The 22,731-nt window shown below is 39.8% G+C and overlaps 1 long non-coding RNA gene across 4 annotated transcripts in view; it reads left to right on the top strand.

Moving 5' to 3' along the window:
- Positions 1-1,499: 1,499 nt before the first annotated feature.
- LOC138761756 (uncharacterized) overlaps positions 1,500-22,731 on the top strand; it is a 46,165-nt gene continuing 24,933 nt past the window's right edge. For 3 of the 4 annotated variants that reach the window (XR_011356490.1, XR_011356488.1, XR_011356489.1), the window contains exons 1-2: positions 1,500-1,749; positions 5,278-5,408. This is a non-coding gene — a long non-coding RNA (uncharacterized lncRNA). Of the gene's footprint in view, positions 1,750-5,277; positions 5,409-10,219; positions 10,314-22,731 lie in introns of those variants that run through there. The other variant, XR_011356491.1, reaches the window with a different exon arrangement.

Below are 22,731 nucleotides of genomic sequence, written 5' to 3'. Positions count from 1 at the left end.
GCCCAAAGCTTATGTCCTTAAAACCAACAGTGAACTTCAGCTTTATAAATGATTGATGTATCTTCAATGCATGCTTCTAATTATTGTGACAAGTGGCTAAAAACTCTCTTTGATTTAAATGATAGAAGTCAAAAGTAATCAACAAATATATACGTCAGTGTCTCGGTGCCAAATAGATTTCTCTGAAGTAATGAAGTGTGGATGAGTGGGGGTGCTGGCACCCTGGGAACTGTACCCCAGCATGATTTGATTATATTACAACAGGAGTAAAACTAGAACAGAAAATCAGAGCATTTCAATGCATTTCATAAATAAATGCTGCACTGGAAGTTTTGTGTTGTCAGGATTACATAGCTTTCATCTCACTGACTTGCAGAGTGCTTTTCAGAAAGTAATTATCTACCAAACAGTCCAGAGCCACTGATCAGATAACTACCATGTCATAAATTTCAAAGAACTATTTGCTGGAGATATTTCAATTTTCCAATGTAAATGCCATGTCAAATTTTGTATTAATTGTATGAATGAACCGACTCTATTAAATTAATCCAACATTTTAATCAGAGACCAATCTTAGTTGGCTGTCACATTTAGAAATATGTATTGCAGGCTTTCTCTCTCAACTAGTGAGCCACAGTGGCCATTCCAAAAGGAAGACATGGTCATAGTTTACTATACACACACACACACACACACACACACTATGTTTGCATGTTTTTTTTTTGCAATACCATTTAAATTTTATAAAAATATAATTTTTTTGAAACAATGTATTTTTTTAATACAAGGTTTAAATGGTATTGCAAAAATAACAAATGCAAACACACTGTGTCTGTGTTATATATACCATGACCTTGTCTTCCTTCTGGGGAATGGCCACCCTCCCCATATGATGTGGGTCTTTAAAAATGTTCAATAAAATACTTTAAATTAGATAAAGATATGCTTCTTACAGAGTTGCCCTTGACTTTAAAATATTGTTCTGTCATTGCCACGAGTGATCATGGCATGTTAGGATGGAAGCCAGGTGGGCCTTGACAGAAAAAGGTTGAGAACCACTTTAAATAAAATAAAAAGAGACGTATTTGGGGTATTTTTGTGCTTTTTTATTGTGCTTTTTACAATATCCTGAATCAGTGCCTTCAGACTGATCTGAAGTGTACTGGAGAGCGAGATTTGAGCCCAATACCAACAAGTGATATTGCTGTTTCTATCATGGATGTTTACATAACAATAACCATGAATTGAAGCAGAACTGGATTCTCCTTCGTCTTTTATAATACAAAAGTAGATTTGATAATTTTATGAGGCACTTGCCAATGGTTGCATCAAGTAATAATTCTGACCAGAATGCTCATTTGTTTCAGTGACACTTACTGCGTGTAGAGGCCTCATGTGCTGCTTCTAACAGTAGCAGTAAGATAAAAATGAGGGTTTTTATAAAGAACTTCCCCAGGATTGAGATTATTGCTCTTCATGCTCGATCCGGAGTCTGGGAATGGAGCCGCGCACGTCCACCACGGAGGGGAAGAACCGTGGCCAGACCACGACCAGGGCTGCGCGCTGCCAGCCCCCCAATCCCGGCCCTGGACTGGGGGCAAAGTTAGGGGCAACAAACAGAGTCACAACACATGAGCCACAACGTTAAATTAAAGAAGGTTAACGGGTCACGTGGACCCATGCGGGCGGCGCAGACCCGTGGGCCGGGAGGGCCTGGAGGTGACAGGGCTCGCTTTCTCATGGAAGATGGTAAAGCTTTTTAATACATCTCAAATATACCGTGTAATACACGCCCCACCCCCACCACTCTTTTGGGCCCTGACCCGCCCCTTCATAGCTCCCACCCCCTCCACGGACACCCACAGGACCCCGCCATCCTACCCCCCCCCGACCACGGACTTACCCCCAGGACCCCGCCATCCTACCTCACGACCACGGACTTACCCCCAGATCCCCGCCATCCTACCCCCCCGACCACGGACTTACCCACAGGACCCCGCCATCCTACCCCCCCCCCCCCGACCACGGACTTATCTCCAGGTCCCCGCCATCCGTCCCCCCGACCACGGACAGCCCCCCGACCACGGACAGCCCCCCGACCACGGACAGCCCCCCGACCACGGACAGCCCCCCGACCAAGGACTTACCCCCAGGACCCTGCCATCCTACCCCACGACCACGGACACCCCCAGATCCCCGCCATCCGTCCCCCCGACCACGGACACCCCCAGATCCCCGCCATCCTACCCCCCCCCCCCCCCCGACCACGGACTTACCCCCAGGACCCCGCCATCCTACCTCCCCGACCACGGACAGCCCCCCGACCACGGACAGCCCCCCGACCACGGACAGCCCCCCGACCACGGACAGCCCCCCGACCACGGACAGCCCCCCGACCACGGACAGCCCCCCGACCACGGACAGCCCCCCGACCACGGACAGCCCCCCGACCACGGACAGCCCCCCGACCACGGACAGCCCCCCGACCAAGGACTTACCCCCAGGACCCTGCAATCCTACCCCACGACCACGGACACCCCCAGATCCCCGCCATCCGTCCCCCCGACCACGGACTTACCCCCAGATCCCCGCCATCCTACCCCCCCCCCCCCCGACCACGGACTTATATCCAGGTCCCCGCCATCCGTCCCCCCGACCACGGACTTACCCCCAGATCCCCGCCATCCTACCCCCCCACCCGACCACGGACTTACCCCCAGGACCCCGCCATCCTACCTCCCCGACCACGGACAGCCCCCCGACCACGGACAGCCCCCCGACCACGGACAGCCCCCCGACCACGGACAGCCCCCCGACCAAGGACTTACCCCCAGGACCCTGCCATCCTACCCCACGACCACGGACACCCCCAGATCCCCGCCATCCGTCCCCCCGACCACGGACTTACCCCCAGATCCCCGCCATCCTACCCCCCCCCCCCGACCACGGACTTACCCCCAGGTCCCCGCCATCCTACGCCCCCCCCGACCACGGACTTAACCCCAGATCCCCGCCATCCTACCCCCCCCCGACCACGGACTTACCCCCAGGTCCCCGCCATCCTACGCCCCCCCCCGACCACGGACTTACCCCCAGGACCCCGCCATCCTACCTCCCCGACCACGGACAGCCCCCCGACCACGTACTTACCCCCAGGACCCCGCCATCCGTCCCCCCGACCACGGACTTACCCCCAGATCCCCGCCATCCTACCCCCCCCCCCCCGACCACGGACTTACCCCCAGGTCCCCGCCATCCTACGCCCCCCCCGACCACGGACTTAACCCCAGATCCCCGCCATCCTACCCCCCCCCCCCGACCACGGACTTACCCCCAGGTCCCCGCCATCCTACGCCCCCCCCGACCACGGACTTACCCCCAGGACCCCGCCATCCTACCTCCCCGACCACGGACAGCCCCCCGACCACGTACTTACCCCCAGGACCCTGCCATCCTACCCCACGACCACGGACACCCCCAGATCCCCGCCATCCGTCCCCCCGACCACGGACTTACCCCCAGATCCCCGCCATCCTACCCCCCCCCCCCGACCACGGACTTATCTCCAGGTCCCCGCCATCCGTCCCCCCGACCACGGACTTACCCCCAGATCCCCGCCATCCTACCCCCCCCCCCCGACCACGGACTTACCCCCAGGACCCCGCCATCCTACCTCCCCGACCACGGACAGCGCCCCGACCACGGACAGCCCCCCGACCAAGGACTTACCCCCAGGACCCTGCCATCCTACCCCACGACCACGGACACCCCCAGATCCCCGCCATCCGTACCCCCGACCACGGACTTACCCCCAGATCCCCGCCATCCTACCCCCCCCCCCGACCACGGACTTATCTCCAGGTCCCCGCCATCCGTCCCCCCGACCACGGACTTACCCTCAGATCCCCGCCATCCTAGCCCCCGACCACGGACTTACCCCCAGATCCCCGCCATCCTACACCCCCCCCGACCACGGACTTATCTCCAGGTCCCCGCCATCCGTCCCCCCGACAACGGACTTACCCTCAGATCCCCGCCATCCTACCCCCCGACCACGGACTTATCTCCAGGTCCCCGCCATCCGTCCCCCCGACCACGGACTTACCCTCAGATCCCCGCCATCCTACCCCCCGACCACGGACTTATCTCCAGGTCCCTGCCATCTGTCCCCCCGACCACGGACTTACCCTCAGATCTCCGCCATCCTACCCCCCAACCACGGACTTAACCCCAGGTTAAATAAATAGCTGAAGTCAGGGGTGTCTCTATTTTAATTCAACAAAATTTTCTATTTCTACTCCATAATAGCATCAAGGATAAAATGGGGAGCTATATCATCCTCGCTGAGACGATGCATAATAAATTGATTGTTTTAGCTAATATTTATGCTCCAAATGTGGATGAACCAATGATTTTGCAATTGTTTTTGCCCTATTTCCATATTTATCTACATATTCATTAATTATTGTCTGAACATAGTGTTAAACCGTTCTTCAAATAGAAAGGTTAATCCCTCCAAATCAGATTTGGCAATTCAGTCTTTCTTATCCAATATGGGAGTGTCTGATATATGGAGATTTTAAAATCCCACCAATAAAGATTTTTTTTTCTGGAATGTGCACTGTGTTTATACCCAGATAGACTATTTTTAATTGATAATTAACATGATTAAATCATGCAAATATCAAAGCATAGTTAAATCAGTTCATGCTCCAGTAATTTTAAATTTGGAGTTTCGAAGTACTGAAAAAGAGTGGTGATTACTTAAGAGTTTTTGACTTTTTTTAGAAAATCAAATTCAATTTTTTCTTAATGTTAATTCAACCATAGAGATTTCCAATTCGATAATCTGGCTCACGATGCAAGCCTACTAACTTGGCCAAATTATTTCATATACAGCTAGTATAAACAAAAAGACCTGGATAGAAAGAAGGGATTTGATTAAACAGATTGACCTACAATTTGCCCAAAGTAGAGATCCGGAGTTATTTAAGAAGAGAATGGAACTAAAAAACCAAATTTGATCTACTTTCCACTGGTCCAATTGAACACCAGATATTGAGAACTAAGAGTCAATTTCATATCCATGGAGAGGAATCTGGAAAATGACTAGCCAATCAATTGAAAGCTATTTCAATTAGAAAACCAATAGGATTTATCTCCCTAATTGTACCACTGACCATTCTAAAATAAATTACGTCTTTACGGATTTCTATTTTAAATTTGACTCTTCTGAATTTAACAATGAATGTGATCTGATTAATAATTTTTTTGTAGATCATTTGGATGTACCAATGATGTCCCAGGAAAATCAACAGAGTTTGAAAGCTCTAAATTCACAAGAAGAACTGCAAAAAGCAATAGCCTCTCTACAATCAGGCAAATATTAGGGTCCAGAAAGATTTCAAGTAAAGTTTTACAAATTATTCTCTGAACAATTTATTCCGCAACTAAATCTCATACTGAATTATTAATTTTTAGAAGAGAAATTACCTCCTTTTAGTGAGGTTGTTATTTCTGTAATTTTTTTTAAAAAAAGGGAAAGTTAATGATAATTGTGTGTCCTACAGACTGTGGACATTAAGATTTTATCAAAAATGTTAGCACATAGATTTGAGAATATTTTACCAAGAATAATAAATTTAGACCAAATGGGTTTTATTAAAAACAAATATTCTTATCATAATATTCAGAGATTAATGAATATTATATATTCTCTTACTTACCCTAATGAATGTATTCTATCAGATGCTGAAAAAGCGTTTGATAGAGTCGAATGGGAATACCTATTTGCATTTTAGTAAAATTTAATTTTGGACCAGATTTTATTCAATGGATAAAACTTTTATATGTCTCCAATAGCATCAATTCCTACTAATTATTAACAATCAAAGTTTTAAAAATTATAATGAGGCATGAGACAAGGTTTCCCCCAAGCCCTCTGCTTTTTGATTTAGTGGTTGAGCTGCTAGCTGTTGTTATACAAACAAATGAAGATTTTAGAGGCTTGTTTAGAGGACCTATTGAACATACATTATCTGTATATGTAGATGGCCTTTTACTTTTTGTGTCCACTCCAGAGGTATCCATTCCAAAGATAATGTCATTACTTACATGATTTAGTAAATTCACAGGATATAAACTTAATCTGCATAAGAGTGAACAATTACCACTAAAAGGCCCATTTATTCTACATTCTAAGTATGATTTTAAAATAGTGAAAGATCAATTTATATATCTAGGTGATATGCCATAGATATGGACCAGTCAAGTGTAATATTAATGCTGGGCATTTATTAACAGACTATAACCACCACTAAACTGGCCAGTGGGAAAGCATGTCCATCTGTTATACCAGTAGGGTGGAGTATCTCTACAGTCATAGCCAATAGGAAGCAGTCAGTATAATATGCCCATATACACTAGGTATTATGATAACTAAGAATTTAAAAAACCTGTTTAAAGAAAACTTTGTAATTTTATTGAATCAGACTAAAACAATACTCTCTGGATAGGCCATATTAATTCAATTAAATTTAATATTTTTACCAAAATTTTTATATTTATTTCTATCATTACCAGTTTTTATTTCTCCATTTTTCTTTGACACATTGGAATCATCTATAATGTCATATGTCATATATATGGCAAAGAAAGAAACCAAGAATAAATAAAAGTTATCTTCAAAACACAAGAAACGATGGAGGCCTGTTGTTAGCTAATTTTGATTTTATTATTGAGCAAAGAAAATAAGGAATATGTTATTATTCTTATAGTTTTTTAATAGAGATGACTGCCCCAATTGGATGGAAACATTAAGAATACTTATTTAATTAATGTGGAGATTTGATGAGGGTGAACGAAGACTAACAAATGTTAAGAATTACTTTTAAGCAGCTTAATTGAGGTTTTTGTTCTCCTGTTATCAACGGGATGAAAAACCAGCTTGGACTCAAATAGAAATGAATAGAATTGGTGAAGCTATTCCAGAGTTAATTTTGTATAAATGGAATAGTGAATCATATAAAGGAACTAAAGATTTTTCTGTATTGAAACATATTTTAAATATATGGAATAGAATTCCTGTTGAGAGAGGAATTAAAAATTATCAATTACCAAAAATGTTGTTAAAACAAAATCAACTTCTTCCGTTTACTTTGAATAATTCTTTATTTGATAATTGGTATAGTAAAGGGATACAGAGAATAAAAGATTGTTTCTTAGGATTTTTTTCTTAATTTTTGATCATTTAAAAGATAAATACAATATACATAATAATACAATTTTTGCATGTTATCAATTAAAAATGTATTTGAAAAAGAGACTGGGAGCAGATTTGAGACTCCCTAAACAAAGTCAATTTGAAGATATGAAAACATAAGAAATTTATTACTAATATGTATATAAAATTACAAGAGTCTATAAAGAAAAAAAGATTTATATACCTCAAAAGTTCGAATGGAGAAAGATTTAAATATACAAATTCAGGAGGAGATTTTGTCAAAATTATATTATGGAAGTGTTATGAATACAGTAAATGTTAGATATCAAATGGTTCAATATAATTTTCTTCATCAATTGTTTTATACTCCACATAGGTTAAACGGACTTAATCCTAATTATTCAAATAAGTGTTTTCTATGTGCAAAGGAAATAGGGACTTTTTTGCATTCAGTGTGGTGTTGTGAAAAAGTGGAAAGGTTTTGGAATGAACTGAGTTCATTATTTTTAAAATTTTTTTTATTTTTCACACTATGAACCATACTGACCAAAATACATACAGACATTTTTCTCTTGAATAAAAACAGTGTCATTTTCTCCCCTTTTCCCCCTCCCTTCCCTCCCTCCCTCATCTCCCCTCCCCATTTATTCAAAGTTCAATCTATATGATACATTAAACCCGTTAAACAATGTCGTCACTTAATAAAAATAAACAAGAAATTTGTGTCTTCTACTTTTACATATTGGGTCAGTTCATTTCGTTGTCTTCTCCTTCTGTCATTTTAGGTGTCGGATGTCCATGGTAGGATTTCTCTATTGTATTTCATGTATGGTTCCCATATTTGTTCAAATATTGTGATGTTATTTCTTAAATTATATGTTATTTTTTCTAATGGAATACATTTATTTATTTCTATGTACCATTGCTGTATTCTCAGGTTGTCTTCTAATTTCCAGGTTGACATAATACATTTTTTTGCTACAGCTAAGGCTATCATAATAAATCTTTTTTGTGCTCCATCCAAATTGAGTCCAAGTTCTTTATTTCTTGTATTACTTAGAAGGAAGATCTCTGGATTTTTTGGTATGTTGCTTTTTGTGATTTTATTTAATACCTGGTTTAGATCTTCCCAAAATGTTTTCACTTTCTCACATGCCCAAATTGCATGTATTGTTGTTCCCGTTTCCTTCTGACAGCGAAAACATCTGTCTGATACTGTTAGGTCCCATTTATTTAACATTTGGGGTGTGATGTATAGCCTGTGTAACCAATTTTATTGATTCATGCATAACCTCGTGTTTATTGTATTTCTCATAGTTCCAGAGCATAGCTTTTCCCATGTTTCATTCTTTATCTTTATGTTTAGATCTTGTTCCCATTTTTGTTTAGGTTTATAGCTGTTTCCTTGTTCTCCTTTTCTTGCAGTTTGATGTACATGTTTGTTATAAATTTTTTAATTATCATTGTGTCTGTAATCACATATTCAAAATTGCTTCGTTCTGGTAACCTCAGACTGTCTCCCAATTTATCCTTCAAATAGGTTTTCAGTTGGTGGTATGCAAACATTGTATCGTGAGTTATATTATATTTGTCCTTCATTTGTTCAAAAGATAATAATTTATTTCCCGAAAAACAATTTTCTATTCTTTTGATCCCTTTTCTCTCCCATTCTCTAAAGGAAAGGTTATCTGTTATGAAAGGGATTAGTTGATTTTGTGTCAATATTAATTTTGGTAGTTGATAATTTATTCCTTTCTACATAAATCTTCTTCCAAATGTTGGGCAGATGGTGCAATACTGGTGAATTCCTATATTGCACCAACTTTTCATCCCACTTATATAGTATATGTTCAGGTATCTTCTCCCCTATTTTATCTAGTTCTAATCTAGTCCAATCTGGTTTTTCCCTTGTTTGATAAAAATCTGATAGGTATCTTAATTGTGCTGCTCTATAATAATTCTTAACGTTTGGTAGCTGCAAGCCTCCTTGTTTGTACCATTCTGTTAATTTATCTAGTGCTATCCTCAGTTTTCCCCCTTTCCATAAGAATTTCCTTATTATTTTCTTTTTCTCTGTTAGGTGAATTGGTAATGATTGAAATAGGTATTGTATCCTTGGGAAGATGTTCATTTTAATACAGTTTATCCTTCCTATCAGTGTTAGTGGTAAGTCTTTCCAGTGCTCTAAGTCGACTTGTAATTTTTTCATTAATGGCTGATAATTTAGTTTGTATAGATTGCCGAGATTATTATCTAGTTGTATACCTAGGTATCGAATTGCTTGTGTTTGCCATCTAAATGGTGATTCTTTCTTAAACTTTGTGAAATCCGCATTATTCATTGCCATTGCTTCACTTTTATTTGCATTGATCTTGTACCTCGATACTTCTCCATATTCCTTCAATTTCTTATGTAATTCTTTTATTGATATTTCTGGTTCTGTTAAGTATATTATGACGTCATCTGCAAATAGACTGCATTTATATTCCTTCTCTTTTATTTTTATCCCTCTTATTTTATTTTCTGTTCTTATCAGTTCTGCTAGTGGTTCTATAGCTAACGCGAACAGTGAGGGAGATAGTGGACATCCCTGTCTTGTTGATCTGCTTAATTTAAATTGGTTTGATATATATCCATTTACTGTCACTTTCGCCATTGGTCCCTTATATAATGCTTTAATCCAATTAATATATTTCTCTGGTAGGTTGAATTTTTGTAGTACTTTGAACAAATAATTCCATTCTACTCTGTCAAAGGCTTTCTCTACGTCTAAAGCAACCGCCACTGTTGGAGTTTTGTTTCCTTGCACTGCATGGATTAAGTTAATGAATTTACAGATATTGTCCATTGTTCGTCTTTTTTTAATAAATCCAGTTTGATCTAATTTTACTATTTTTAGTAATCAGTCGGCCAATCTGTTTACTAATAGTTTAGCTATTATCTTATAATCTATGTTCAGTAGACTCTGTACATGCTGATCTTTGTGTGTTTCTTCAGGTGATTGTTTTTCCAGACTCTTGTGTAGTCTTCCAAAGACGCTATTTCCCTTGGCGAGTCTGTTGTCTATCTCTTTGTCGATCCTTGCATCAAATGAAATGGTGCAGCCAAGGTAGGTAAACTGGTTGACTGTTTTGAGTTCTGTGTGCTTGATGGAGATGTGGGAGGGCTGGTAGTCATGGTGGGGAGCTGGCTGATGGAGGACCTCAGTTTTCTTCAGGCTGACTTCCAGGCCAAACATTTTGGCAGTTTCCACAAAACAGTACGTCATGCACTGCAGAGCTGGCTTTGAATGGGCAACTAAAGCGGCATCGTCTGCAAAGAGTAGTTCACGGACAAGTTGCTCTTGTGTCTTGGTGTGAGCTTGCAGGTGCCTCAGATTGAAGAGACTGCCATCCATGCGGTACCGGATGTAAACAGCATCTTCATTGTTGAGGTCTTTCATGGGTTGTTTCAGCATCATACTGAAGAAGATAGTAAAGAGGGTTGGTGCGAGGACACAGCCTTGCTTCACGCCTTTGTCAATGGAGAAGGGTTCGGAGAGCTCATTTCTGTATCTGACCCGACCTTGTTGGTTTTCGTGCAGTTGAATAACCAAGCTGAGGAACTTGGGGGGGCGCTTCCATCAGCTCTGTCTCCGCTTAATCCTCAACATTCATTGGAATGACTTCATCACCAACATCGAGATACTCGAGCCGGCAGAGTCCGCAAGCATTGAATCCACGCTGCTGAAGACCCAACTACGCTGGGTGGGTCACGTCTCCAGAATGGAGGACCGTCGCCTTCCCAAGACCGTGTTATATGGCGAGCTCTCCACTGGCCACCGAGACAGAGGTGCACCAAAGAAGAGGTACAAGGACTGCTTAAAGAAATTTCTTGGTGCCTGCCACATTGGCCACCGCCAGTGGGCTGATAGTGCCTCCAACCGTGCATTTTGGCGCCTCACAGTTCGGCGGGCAGCAACCTCCTTTGAAGAAGACCGCCTCACTGACAAAAGACAAAGGAGGAAAAACCCAACCCCAACTCACCAATTTTCCCTTGCAACCGCTGCAACTGTGCCTGCCTGTCCCGCAAAGGACTTGTCAGTCATCAACGAGCCTGCAGCAGATGTGGACATACCCCTCCATAAATCTTCATCCGCGAAGCCAAGCCAAAGAAAAAGAAGAAAAAGAAAATGTTAAGTAGAGATACTGGTCTATACAATGCTGGTGTTAGTGGATCTTTCCCCGACTTTGGTATTACTATAATTATTGCTGTTTTGCATGAATCTGGCATGTTTTGTGTTTTTTCAATTTGGTTCATTACTTCCAGGAGAGGAGGAATTAATACGTCTTTAAATGTTTTATAAAATTCTATTGGGAGTCCATCCTCTCCCAGCGTTTTATTGTTCGGTTGTTTTTTTAATATCTCCTGTATTTCTTCTATTTCAAATGGTTTTATGAATTTATTTTGCTCCTCTGTTTTCAATTTCGGTAGTTCAGTTTTAGTTAGAAATTCATCTATTTTGTCTTCTTTTCCTTTGTTTTCAGTTTGATATAGTTGCTCATAGAATTCCCTGAAGTTTTCATTGATCTCCATTGGGTTATATGTAATTTGTTTGTCCTTTTTCCTTGATGCCAATACCGTTCTTTTAGTTTGTTCTGTCTTAAGTTGCCACGGTAGTATTTTGTGCATTTTTTTTCTCCTAGCTCATAATACTTGTTTTGTCTTCATTATGTTCTTCTCCGCCTTATATGTTTGTCGTGTTTCATATTTTATTTTTTTGTCTGCCAATTTTCGTTTAGTTGTATCTTCCTTTATTGCTAATTCTTTTTCTGTATTTGTTATTTCCCTTTCCAACTGTTCTATTTCCCAATTGTAGTCCTTCTTCATCTTAGTTACATAACTTATTATCTGCCCTCTGATGAATGCTTTCATTGCGTCCCATAGTGTAAACTTATCTTTCACTGATTCCGTATTTATTTCAAAGTACATTTTAATTTGTCGCTCAATGAATTCTCTAAAATCCTGTCTTTTAAGTTGCATGGAGTGTAATCTCCATTTATACATTCTCGGTGGGATGTCCTCCAGCTCTATTGCCAATAACAGGGATGAGTGATCCGATAACAATCTAGCTTTATATTCCATTTTCCTAACTCTTCCTTGAATGTGGGCTGATAACAGGAATAGGTCTATCCTTGAGTATGTTTTATGTCTACCCGAATAATATGAATATTCCTTTTCCTTTGGGTGTTGTTTCCTCCATATATCCAAAAGTTGCATTTTCTGCATCGATTTAATTATAAATTTGGTTACTTTGTTCTTTCTGTTAGTCTTTTTTTTCCAGTTTTATCCATCTTTGAGTCCAAATTAAGGTTAAAATCCCCTCCTAATAGTATATTCCCCTGCATATCTGTGATCTTCAAAAAGATATCTTGCATAAATTTTTAGGTGCATATACATTGAGTAAATTCCAAAATTCTGAATATATCTGACATTTTATCATTACATACCTCCCTGCTGGATCTATTATTTCCTGATAAACTGAGTTTATTATTAGGGCAAAATGTGAAGATAAAGATACCAAAGGATCCAGGAATATTTTTACTTGGAGATATTTATGAAAAGGATATAAAATTGAAATTGGACAAATACCAAGAAAAATTTTTAAGTATTGCAATAACAACTGAAAAGAAATGTATAGCGACATCATGGAAAGATAATTGAGAAGTGCTCACAGTTCGGCGGGCAGCAACCTCCTTTGAAGAAGGCCGCAGAGCCCACCTCACTGACAAAAGACAAGGGAGGAAAAACCCAACACTCAACCCCAACCAACCAATTTTCCGCTGCAACCGTGTCTGCCTGTCCCGCATCAGACTTGTCAGCCACAAATGAGCCTGCAGCTGTCGTGGACATTTACCCCTCCATAAATCTTCGTCCGCGAAGCCAAGCCAAAGAAAAGAAAATAATGAGATGTGAAATTGTATCCCTTTGGAAAAAAATTACGTATAGTTTAAGGAATCAAGTTGAAAATTTTTATAGTATTTGGAAGCTATATATAGATTTTTGGATAATTTTCTATCCACCTCATCTATCTTATACACTCCTCTTAATTAGTAATTTTTAATTAATTAGTAATGATTAATGATTGCATATGCTAATATTATTGTATATTAAATGGTAGGTGTTTCGTTCTTTCTTTTTCTTACTTTTGGGTGGGAGGGGGAATGGGGAGAAAAATATAAAAAAAAATTTTTTGTATTATTGGCTATGGATATTTGATTAATGTTTTATTCTTTTCTTTTCCTGTAAGGATACAAACAATTAAATAATTTTTTTTTAAAAAGAAAGCCCCCAGAAAAAGAATACTTCTTTACAGGCAGTATTGGGCTCACCTTTACCTCTCTCTATTCCAAAACTAGCAATGAATTTAATAATGAGACAAAGATTGAAGGTTTGGATCTATTTAGGAATTTTTTTGGAATGATGGGATTTATATTTAGTAGTCCTACTTAATCATTTATTCCAACCTGCCATTTTAGATGCAAACTATGAAGAACAGAATGGGCTAGGAATTAAAACTTTTAATGATATTTTTATCCAATAAAATTTTGCATCTTTACAACAAGTGACATTAAAATTTAATCTGCCAACAGACATTTTTTAGATTTTATCAAATTAGACATCTTATTAATTCTAAACTTTCAATATTTCCATATCTTCCAGATTCAAATTTCATAGTGTAATTGAATTACACTTTGTACTTAAAGCTATAATATTTGCCTTATATTATTGAAAAACAGTCTCTTTAATTAGGATCAAAACTGAATGGGAGAATGATCTTAATATGTCTATATCAGAAGAAGATTGGATTTCAGTTTTGGGTCTTATCCATGACTCACCTCTATGCGAAAGGCACAGTTTGATTCAATTTGAAGTGGTGCATAGAGTACATTTTTATAAAGTTAAGCTCGCTCGAATCTACCCGGATATCAACTCATTGTGTGATAAATGTAAAAGATTTGAAGCCACTTTGATACATATAGTTTGGTTTTTCCCCAATTTATCAGAATATTGGACAGCTATTTTAAGAACATTTTTGGCCATTTTTGGGATCAATCTAGAACCTTGACCGTTGATTGCAATGTTTGGCTTCTCTAGTAGTGAAAAAGTATACTTAATGTTTAACCAAAAACAGGTCTTAGTATTTTCTACATTACTGGCTAGAAGAGGAATATTGCTTAAATGGAAAGAGGACTTTCCATTCACCCATAGACAATGGTTACTGGATATTATGTCCTTTCTTAAGTTTGGAAAAAAATCAGACATGATGTTAGGAAGATTAAGATCTCTTTGGATAAGATTCAGGGTCCATTTATAGCTTACTTTCATAATTGGAATGATCAACGTGCAGGGACATGTTTCATTGGATCTCTGGAGGCTGTTGCTCAATTTCAAGTCTGCTTGAATAACAATTCCAACCTTAGTCGATGGATGGGGTTAGATCTTCGATAGATTGGAGTGGGATTTTCTGTTTAAGGCACTGGAGAAATTTGGACTGTTTTATCAGTTAGGTAAGGACATTATATTAAACCCCAGGCTGAAATCACCAGAAACAGGCAAATGCCTCCATTATTTTTGCTAAGTAGATCTAATAGGCAGGCTGCCCACTGTCCCCAGCTCTGTTCATACTATCTATTGAACTGCTGGCAGAAACCATTCGGCAGGATCCAGACATAAAGGAATTTAAGGTAGGCCAGGTGGAACACAAAATCAACCTGTTTGCTGACAATGTGTTAGTGTATTTGACGGAACCTGGGGTTCGTTGGCCAGACTGAGGACCATACTGGACGATTACGGGAAGGTCTCTTGGTATAAAGTTAATGTTGTTAAAAGCAAAAACATGCCTTTGTCTCCCTGTGCTCTGAAAGATCAAGGAGGACCTGGCTAGATGGAAAATTCTGCCCATAATATTGGTGGGCAGAGTTAACTGTATAAAAATGAAGGTGATGCTAAGACTACAATATCTTTTTTTAAAGTTACCAATTTTGTTGCCCCAGTACTTCTTTAAAATGCTCAATAGATGTGTCAGAAACTTTTTGTGGAATGGTAAAGTGTCTAGAGCATCCATGGAAAAGTTGACATGGGAATATAAATTGGGGGTCTTAAAACTGTCAGATTAAAAAAAATACTACTAGGCATCCCAGGTGAGGTTTGTTGCTTCATTTTTTGAGGGAGGGAATTCCCCCCCCTTAGGCACAAATTGGGTTATATGTGGTGGGGAAAAGTTAGCAGGAGAATTTATATACAGATGGGATATCAAATTAGTTTTTAAAAATTCAGATAGCCCCATAATAAAACATGTGTGCCAGATGTGGCAAAGAATAAATCGATGGTGGGGTTATCTCCAAAAATGCCCTTGATCCAGAACAATTTAATACCCATGACTCTGGTATTTGAATAGACTGATGGGAATTGTTAATGCCAGGCACATGCAGGTGCAATATAATTTTTTGCATCAGTTATACTACACACCAATAAAATTACATGAATCAAAGCTAGAAATTTTGGAAATGTGCTTCAGGTGTGGTATGGAGTTAGGAACTTTTGTCCACTCCACCTGGCTGTGTACAAAGGTGAGATCCTTCTGGAAAGATCTGGGGGACACTTTGTGAAAAATTACAAAGGTGGATTTTCCACAGGATCCAGAGCTGTACCTTCTAGGGGACATTGAGACTGTTCACAAACACCAAATTCAGTTTGTGAAGGACTCCTTGTCAGTAGCCTGGAAGTATATAGCAGTTACGTGGAAGTCCGACTCCCAGCTAAGTATCGCATAATGGAATATGGAAATACAGTGTTGCATTCCCCTAGAGAAAATAACCTAGTTTACATAAGAGATATGACACATTCGTTGAAGTGTGGCAACCTTATCTGAGGCTTATAGATGCACAGATATAATTCACATGCCCCTCCCTCCCTGAATAAGAGAAAATAAATAATCCATCCCAGAAGGTAAAGGATTAAAAGTATGAAATGGGGAAAGTGGCACAGACGATGTGTTTTTGTCCCTACCTGTTTTTATTTAATATCCGAGGACCTCTATCTTCAAGGAGGATCGTTGCCTTTGTCGGTATTTAGGTGGTTTTTTTTTATGTTAGTATTTTTATATTTTGGTATTTATATAATTTAAGGGATAAGGAGGGGAAATAAGGACTAAATCATATTATGTGGAAAGAGAAAAATATTTTGTTTATTGGATTTGCATGAAAATCTTTGGAAAATCAAAAATAAAATATAAAAAAAGAAAGTAAATTAGTCAGTGAAGTATTTTAGTGCATCAGGTCACAGAGCTATAGGAAACATTTATATAATCAACATTTCAGGTCTGAGTGAAAAGCAGGCAGCGAGAAGCACCATCAGTAATCACAAGACTAAAGTTGTGAAACTGATAGGCTTTTATTAATTATAGACTGGAACAGCCATCAACCTAATTAACTGATCATGGCAGAGTGGAATGCGGAGCATGCAAAGAAGGATCAGTCTTGGGAGGCGTGTCCAGCCGGCAGCAGCCAATCATAGCATAACAGTGGTTTAGCCCACAGCGTCTGAATAAAAAGGAGAGGAGAGGAGAAGAGGGATGAATGGGTGGAGGGAGGAGCACAGAACACCAGACAAGAGGTCATAGGTGGATATGGGTGGGAGGGCAGAAAAAAAAGCCTAGGTGATAGCGGGGGTAACTCTTTGAATGGAGAGAGAAGGTTTGGGGAGCTGGAAGAAAGGAGATAGCGGGATAGAGAAAGAGAGAGATACAAGGTGGGGTCTGGAAACTAGAGGCCGATGTTACTGCCACCTGGTTGGAGAGTGCCCAGACAGAATATTAGGTGTTGTTCCTCTGATTTGCAGGTGGCCTTGGTTTGGTAGTGCTTGAAGTACAGACATGTTGGTGTGAGAATGTGGTGTCGAATTGAAATGATTGGCCACTAGGAGGTTCCTGTTATTGCGATGGACAGAGAGAGGGAGTTCAACTAAACCATTTGCTAGTCTCCGATGTAGAGAAGGACACAACAGGGGCACTGGATGCAGTAGATGATTGCTGTAGATTCACAAGTGAAGTGGTAGGTGAGGACATTGGATCCTGTCCTTGTTGCAGGATCCAAGGGAGATGAGTGGAAAATAAAGGAAATACAAGGAGAGCTGAGTTGATGGTAGTAGATGGGTAGCCACGTTTTTTGAAGAAAGGGAACATCACAGATGTATTGGAATAGAAGACCTTATCCTAGGAGCAGATGTGACAGAGGTGGTTTTAATTCTATTAAAACAAGAAAGCAGTGGAATCCTCACAGGGAGCAGGGTGTGAAGTGATGGAGTCAAGGTAACTGAGAGTTGTGTTTGTAGAAAATGTCTATAGAGAATTTGTCTCCCAAGTTGAAGATAGAGAGATTGAAAATAGGAAGAGTGTTGGCAAAGATGAACCGTGAAGTTGGGATAAATGTTAAGTAAAACTTGACTTGTAAAGTTGTATTTCATGGCACTATAATACAGAGAGTCCCCAGGTTATACTTACAAACAGGCTGTTCCCCAATTTGCACATGCACATAATGTTATCTCATGAATGCTAAATGTTCCACCTTACATACAAATTCAGAACTTGTTTGTAACCTGAGGACTGCCTGTATAGTATTTGGCTACATCAACCATTATAAATGTATAGTCTGTGTAACCAATTATATTGTATCATACGTAGCATCGTATTTATTGTATTTCTCATCGTTCCAGAACATAATTTCTCCCATGTTTCCTTTTTTATCTTTATATTTAAATCTTGTTCCCATTTTTGTTTAGTTTTACCATTTGTTTCCTCGTTCTCCTTTTCTTGCAGTTTAATATACATATTTGTTATAAATCTTTTGATTAACATTGTATCTGTAATCACATATTCAAGGTTACTTCCCTCTGGTAAACTCAAATTGCTTCCTAATTTATCTTTCAAGTAGGATCTCAGTTGGTAATATGCCAGCGCTGTATCTCCAGTTATATTGTACTTATCTCTCATTTGTTCAAAGGATAAGAATCTACTTCCTGAAAAACAATTTTCTATTCTTTTAATCCCTTTTTTTCCCCATTATATGGGACCCAACAGTATCTGATAGATGTTTTCGATGTAAAAAAGAAATGGGAACAACAATTCATGCAATCTGGACATGTGAGAGAGTAGAAAAATTTTGGGATGATCTCAATCAGATATTAAATAAAATAACAGAAAACAATATACCAAAGAATCCAGAGATCTTTCTCCTAAGTAACATAAAAAACAAAGAATTTGGAATTGATTTGGAGGATCCACAAAAAAGATTTGTTAAGATAGCCCTAGCCGTAGCAAAAAAATGTATTATGTCAACCTGGAAATTGGAAGATAATTTGAAAATACAACAATGGTATATAGAAATGAATAAATGTATTCCATTAGAAAAAATAACATATAGTTTAAGAAATAATATTGAAATATTCGAACAAGTATGGGAGCCTTACATTAAATATAATAGCGAAAACCTACCGGGGACAAACATTACCTAAGTTGATGGAAGGAGAAGGAAAGAAAAGAATGGACTCAGTAGAATTTCTGGTGTATTTTTGTTGAATGACAACATTGTCTGACTGGTTTAATGCAACCTAGATTGTATACCTAAAATGGATGAGGGGGGGTGGGGGGGGTGGCTTGGGAGGAGGGAGGGGGGGGAGAAAAAGTCACTGTATATGTGTGAAAAAGAAAAAGTGTATATCATGGCTAATGTGATTTATGGTGTGAAAAATAAAAAAATTTTAAAAAAAAAACCATTATAAATTATGGCATATTACTGCCAGTGCAACATTACAAAGATGCAATCTACCGAAAGATATCTCCCAGGCAAAATGGAGTTTAACAAGATCATCCCCACAAAATTGATCAGCAAACTTCAAGACCTGGGATTCAAAACCCCACTGTGTAATTGGATTATGGATTTCCTCACTTGCAGACCACAATCAGTGAAGATTGGTAAGAAATCTCTTCCACAATCTCCATTGGTACTAGAGCACCACTGGACTGCGTTCTTAGCCCCCTGCTCTACTTGCTATATACCTATGTGGCTCAGTATAACAACAACACGATCTACAAATTTGGTGATGATACCATAGTAGTGGGTTGTTTAAAATGGGGTGATGAGTAAGCTTGCAGTAGGGAAATAGAAAACCTGGCTGAATGGTTCAGAAACAACAACCTCACATCCAATATCACCAAAACCAAGGAGCTGATTGCTGACTTCAGGAAGGGAAAACCAAAGGTGTGCAATCCAGTGATCATTGGTGGACCAGAGGTGGAGAGGGTGAGCAAATTTAAGATCTTGAGGGCCACAATCTCAGAGGATCTTTCCTCAACTCAACACATTAATGGCATCATGAAGAAAACACATCAGCGCCTCTACTTCCTCAGGAGTTTACAGAAGTTTGGCATGACATCGGAAACCGTGGCAAATTTCTTCAGGTGTGTGGTGGAAAGTGTGCTGACCAGCTGCATCATGGTCTGGTATGGGGACACCAAAACCCATGAATGTAAAGCTCTGCAAAAGGTAGTGCACACTTCCCAGGGCATCACAGAAAAAACCCTCCCCACCATCAAGAACATTTACCATCGGAGAGTAGAAGCAATCATCAAGGATCCACATCACCCAACCCAAGCTCTGTTCTCGCTGGTACCATCAGGAAAGAGGTATAGATGCCACAAGACTCACACCACCAGGTTCAGGAACAGCTACTACCCCTCCAACATCAGATATCAGACTCCTCAACAATGAACTTATTTTAGGACTTATTTTTTTCTCTCTGAATTACACATTTAGATTGTTTACATGTGTACATTGTATACAGTTTTATTTGCACTATGTGTTAAGTGGTAATTCTGCCTCACCTGTAGTAAAAGGAATCATAGGTTATACATGATGTCATGTATGCACTCTGACAATAAATTTGAATCTGATAAATGACAAATTATTTCTGTTGATTCTTTCAATGCAAAGAGAGAAACATTATCTGAAAGTATGAGATGGAAGTTGAATTGAATTGCATGTTTACTGAGATATAGTCTGAAACTTTGTTTAGTGTGCTATCCAGTCAAGTCAACCCATCCTTGATTACAACAGGTAATGCAAAATAAAACAAAAGGGCAGAGTATGCTGCTACAGAGACAAAGTTCAGTGCAAGACATGATAATTTTACTAATGAGAGGTCCATTATATAGTCTGATAATGGCAGGGGGGAAACTGTCCTTGAATTTGCAAATTCATGTTTTCAAACTCACATACCTTCTACTAGGCAGATGGGAGGAGAAGGGAGATTGGCCAATGTTAGGTGGGTTTTTAATATATTGGCTGCTTTTAGTGAGAGCAGATGAGAGATGCGGTTGGTTTATACAATTACCTGAGCTGTGTTTACAACTCTGCTGTTTCCTACAGCAGAGTAGTTCTCTTGCTAAGCTGTGATGGATCTGGACGGGGTACTTTCTCTCCTGCATCTATAAAAGTTGAGAAGACGTGTGGGATGTAGGTTTCTGAGAAAGTAGTGGCATTGGTGCATCTTCTTGGCTGCAGTGTCAACGTGGTTGGACCAGGGCAGATTGTTGGTGATACTTACACATCACACCTCAAAGTTTTCTTCCAGTTCCATCTCTGCACCCCCAGGGAAAGTGTAATTGAATTCAGCAATATCGGTCCTGATTACAAGCAATTATGTGTGTGTGTTGAAGTACTGTGCATTTGATTGAAGATTTTCTCCCTGTTCTAACATTGCAATCTGGCCGCCATTTACCTTTCAGACCTCAATCATTGTCAACCATGAGCTGGTCTTTGGGATCCATTGGAAGATGACAGACTTACTGATTCTTACCCCATAGGTATGGGCAGTGGGTTCGGCCAGAGTCTAGGAAACTTCATGCTTCTTATTCCATGTTGAAGTGAGCAGTTTTAATTTGATCATTTGACAATTAGCAGTTGCCTTTCAATGACACCAGTATTGATCTGAAAACCTGCTTTGAGGTACATTATCCTCACTTGTCCACTTAACTACTCATTTTGACAGCATTGTCCATAACGTCAACTGAGATGGATCACAATGTCAGTTCCTCAAAAGATAGACATTATAAATTGAATTTCATCTTTGAACAATGGTTGGTACACATAATTGGATGCATGCATTATCCACATGACAAGGAATCCAATAATCTAACCTGGGACTCAATGCCACAATTCCAAATGATCTGGCATTAATAATAAATTATTTTGTGCTGTTGATTTCATTGATGCTGAACATTTAATCACACTGCATGCTGAATGTTGACCAGAATGCCATTCCCCATGCAGAAATTATTATAATTTTTTTTTTAATGTAGACATACAGCACAGTAACAGGCCATTTTGGCCCTCGAGTCTGTGCCACTCAATTTACACTCAATTAACCTACACCCCAGTATGTTTTGAATGGTGGGAGGAAACTGTAGCCCCCGGGGAAAACCCCATGCAGACACGGGGAGAACATACAAACTCCTTACAGACAGCGCGGAACTCAAATCCCAGTCCTGATTGCTGGCGCTGTAAAAGTGTTGCACTAACCACTTCACAAAATGTGCCACCCTTATGGGTTGTTTCTGTCCATGAAGAAGGTAACAAAATAAACACATGGCCAATGTGAAGCAGATTAACATAACATAAATAAAGAATGCCAATTTGATTTATGGTGGCGTTCAATGATAAAGCTGATAGCGATTGGAAATGGACAGTAAGATATTCATCCAACGGAGAAACACAAAAACTCTATATTCCGGGATCTTGATCAGAGAAAGAGTTGCTGGACGAACTCAGTAGGTCAGACAGCATCCATGGATAGAAATGGTCAGTCAATGCTTCAGGTTGAAACCTTTTATCAAGACTTTTAACAAGCTAATGAAATGATTGTAAAATTCTAGGTAGCTTGTGTTGTCGCTGCTTGATAAGATTTGGGACTGAAAAATAAATATTCTTTGCAAATATGTGCTACACTTAGAGAAACAAAAATTCACATTGAATTCTAAGCTACTTGGTGTGGTGAGGTTTGGTAACAAATGATTAGAGTTAGAGTTTAGTTTATTGTCAAAATCTTGTTTTTGCGTGATCTCAAGGCATCACCAAAAAAGTCACAATTATCCGATGCCATTTTGAATTTAAAAATTTGCAGAAAACATGGTAAAAAGCAAAATAACATGATGAAGTATGACAATATCAAACTGGGTTTCTATCTTCTTAACATAACAGGCAAATCACAGTGGCTCCCTGCAGTTCCTGGAGCCTTTTGATCATTAGCTCATTGTTTTATGAAGTATGTGTGCCAATGAATAGCTTTTTAGAGCAAAAAGGCTTTCCAGCTGAGAGCAAAAAAAAAGTAGGAATATAACCCAGTTAGACAATGTTTGCATTTTAATTCTCGTGTAGCTTTCTCTGTACTTCAATGAGGGTGATTAATGGAGT

The sequence above is a fragment of the Narcine bancroftii genome, chromosome 4 (assembly GCF_036971445.1).
Source record: "Narcine bancroftii isolate sNarBan1 chromosome 4, sNarBan1.hap1, whole genome shotgun sequence".
Lineage (NCBI taxonomy): Eukaryota > Metazoa > Chordata > Chondrichthyes > Torpediniformes > Narcinidae > Narcine > Narcine bancroftii.
The sequence above is the reverse complement of the archived record's forward strand: the minus strand, read 5'-3'. Positions and strand labels throughout refer to the sequence as shown.